This window comes from Lupinus angustifolius, chromosome LG07, assembly GCF_001865875.1.
Source record: "Lupinus angustifolius cultivar Tanjil chromosome LG07, LupAngTanjil_v1.0, whole genome shotgun sequence".
Classification (NCBI taxonomy): domain Eukaryota; kingdom Viridiplantae; phylum Streptophyta; class Magnoliopsida; order Fabales; family Fabaceae; genus Lupinus; species Lupinus angustifolius.
Window position 1 is genome coordinate 6,419,432 of NC_032015.1, and position 3,837 is coordinate 6,423,268.

Sequence of the window (3,837 nt, forward strand, 5' to 3'; positions counted from 1 at the left end):
TGTGGGAATTTACTTCCACAATGGTAATGTATGCATGATATGTCATGATCATCCACCTTACACCAATATCCATCCAACATCCTAATCGGAAATAATCGAGAGTACGGGTCCCGTACCAAGCCGTTTTGTACCACCCGAAATAACATATCCTCGCAAGGAATAAAAAATAGATCGATCAGTTCCCTCAGGAACAGTCCTACCCGGCCCTAGGTCGTACAAACGCTTTTAGGGCATCCATCTCATCGATCTCGAATGCAATCCCGGGGTTGTTAGTGATTGCCTAGTTTGGCCTGTGAGAACTTTCCGGTCCAACAGGGTACCTCCCCAGGAATACAAGGTAGTCGTCTCATCCAGACTCTCCCTCAAGACATTGTTGGCGAATCACCGTCCAATCAGTGCCATCCCTGCTTACTTCACGGTTCTCTAAGTCGTCCCGTTATTTCCTCTCCACTACTTCATGGTCACAATGTAATGCATTTCCAATCAAAGTCAAATGCAATTGTATAAATCAAACACATGATCGACCCATCCTTAAACCATCTCCCGACAAGGAATGCTTCTCGTGGGACCCGATAGTACGTCAACCGTACATGCTCAAGGTAACATCTCAATCACTACAACTCATCACCGGATAATCCTGGAAGGTCACATGACCAAGCCTCTTACGGTTGGTCGATCGTTGTACAGTGATATTATATATCCTTATTAGGGTACCCCCGAGTTCACGACTTCAAGTCGGATACTTGCCCAACAAGACATCAACATAACAATACTTTTCACCACATCATCTTTATACCATTTAAGGCATGATCTCATTCAACAACTTTATACCACAACACCCTACCCGGGTGCATCGCATTGTTCACAACCTCATTTTATTTCAATCATTATACATTGTTCCTCGCCCAAACAGGGACTAGTCGCCCAACGACATTTCATCTTTAAGGCTCAAATAAGCTGAAGCCTTTGTCGCCCAAGCGAAGGTACTATCTCCCAAGTGAAACCTCTTCTCTCTCAAGCGAGGCCTCTCTCGCCCAAGTGAGAGGGTTCCAGAAACTCATTAAAATCTTAGGCTTTCTCGCCCAAGTGAGGCCCTTGCTCGCCTAAGCGAGACCTGCTCGCCCAAGCGAGACCTGCTCGCCCAAGCGAGACCTGCTCGCCCAAGCAAGACCTTGTCGCCCAGGCGAGGGAGTTCCAACACCAAAGCTTCCCATCGCCCAATCCCCCGCTCAGTATTTGCTGACGCAAGACTTTGTTCGCCCAGTCCTCGCCCAAGCGAGACTGTGTTCGCGCATTCCTCGCCCAAGCGAGACTGTGTTCGCCCAGGCGAGAGTTTCTCGCCCAAGCAACAGGGACTTGGACAGAATACCAATTTTCCCTTTTTCGACAACCAAAAACACGTTTAAACATAGTTTTTCAAACACCTGCACTCATAAAAGTTTCCAACAACATTCATATATAATATCCAACACATTTCATCAACCATCGTATACATTCAAAAGCATTCAAACATAAAAATCTTCGGTTTCTTAAAACCCAAGTTAACTCCAAAACCTTTGAAAATGAGAGAATATGAGAAAATGAAGAGAATATTTTCCTCTTCTTTGAAAATGCCAAAAGTGAGTGAGTGAAGTGTGAAGTGTGAGGGTTTAAGGAGAGAGGGAAATCAGATTTCCTCTAGGCAATGATGACAAAATCTCCTAGGGTGGCTAATGATGAACTCATGAGATATGGGTGAAAGTGATGGGAGATTTGCTTTATGGAAGTCAACTCTCACATCCCAATACGAAATGATCACCTTGTGGACATTTGCAATAAACATGCCTGAGTATTATCGGCCAATACTCGATCGGGTATTATAAATCGTCCGATCCTAATATTTGATTAGAATTTCGGATTTCGGCATTCCGAGTGAAAAATATTTAGAAAGTAGGTATGAGTGTATTAAGGGTCTATATTGACTCAAAATTAAATTATAAAGCCAGCGGCGCGATCCCAATTCGATTCCAAGTTACGGAACTAAAAAAAAAACGCTTTTGAGATATACCGGGTGTATTTCGGCCCCGACAGTGGTTCAGAATCGACTGTCCCCGAAAATTACCAAAATTTACCACAAAATAGGAAATAAAATTTCAAGACTAAAACTCAACTAGAGTTTCGTCTAATTCTTTACCGAAATTTCCCAGAAATTCATTCTCGAATATATATAATTAATGAAAATATTAATAAAATCTTATAATTCAAAATCGTAAAATTCGCGATGTTACACCTAGCCATATTCTTTATGCAGATGATATTCTTCTCTTTTGCAAAGGTAAGAAAAATGAGTTGCTTGAGTTCAAGAAGTTAATCATGGACTATGCTGAGGCATCAGGTCAACATGTTAGCAATAATAAATGCAAGTTTTATACTGCTTCCACTAATCCTAGGAGAATTGCCTCTCTAGCCTCCTACCTTGGTTTCTCAGTTGGCTCTCTGCCTGTTAATTATCTGGGCATTCCTTTGTTTAAGGGTAGGCCTAACCGAAGTCATCTCCAACCTATAGCTGATAGAATTTTGGCTAAGCTAGCTATTAGGAAGGGCTCCATTCTTTCCATCATGGGTAGAGTTGAGCTAGTTAGATCCATAATCCAGAGCATGCTAGTTTATAGCTTCAAAATTTATAAGTGGCCTGAAAACCTGATGAACTTGGTGGACAAAAGCATGAGAAATTTTATATGGTCTGGTGATGTGGGGGTGAGGAAGTTGGTAACTGTGGCTTGGAGCAAAGTTTGTGCTTCTCAAAAGGAAGGAGGGCTTGGAATTAGATCAATAAAAACAATGAACAAGGTTGCTATGTTAAAGCTTGTCTGGGATTTGAGTGCCTCTGATCAGAATTGGGCTAAATTCTGTAGACAGAGGATTGGTTCAAACACTTCTGTTGTCTATAGACAAATCAAGTCCTCCATATGGCCTGGAATCAAGGAGAATTGGTCTGATGCGCTTTAGAATTCTCTCTGGCTGGTGGGGGATGGCACAAGGATTAATTACTGGACAGATAATTGGCTTGGGATAGCTATGGTTGATTACTTACAAATTCCTCTGATTTGGCACTCAAAGCTGCAGAATAAGGTGGCTGATTTTGTCCTTGACTCAAAATAGTTAATTCCAGGACCTTTGATAAGAGGATTTCCTAATGTTGCATCAAACATCATTCAAATTTCTAGGCACAATGACTTGGACAGATTTTTCTGGAAGAATTCCTATGAGGGTGACCTCACTTCCAAAATAGCTTACGATCATGTTAAAATCAAGAACCATCCTATGGACTGGTGCAGTCTAATCTGGTCTCTGATTATTCCTCCTTCAAAATCATTCATCACATGGAGGCTAATGTTGGGGAAGTTGCCGACAGATAAGAACCTCAAAATGAGAGGTATGGTCATGTCCTCAAAGTGCAGTTTATGCAATGTTTTTCAGGAAGACTCTGCTCACCTCTTCTTCCAGTAAAGTTTGCTATGACTATTTGGGATTGGTTCCAATTCACCTTCTCAATAACCACAACAAACCTGTCTCTAGGCTACAGGAGTATGAATTGTAGTAAGCAATTCTCAAACCAATCCAAGGACATCTACATTGCCTATGTGGTGCACACCATTGCCACTATTTGGTTTTGCAGAAACCAAAAGGGATTCAATGATTACACCATCTCAATTACTCAGGCTATCTCTAAGATTAAGAGAGAAACTTCTCTCTCTGGCATTTGTTCTAAGTCTCAGTCCATCTCTTGTAATGTTGCTGAACTAATGCTTCTCAGAAAATTTCAAACCCCTTTAAGGCTAAGCAAGGCTCCGAGAG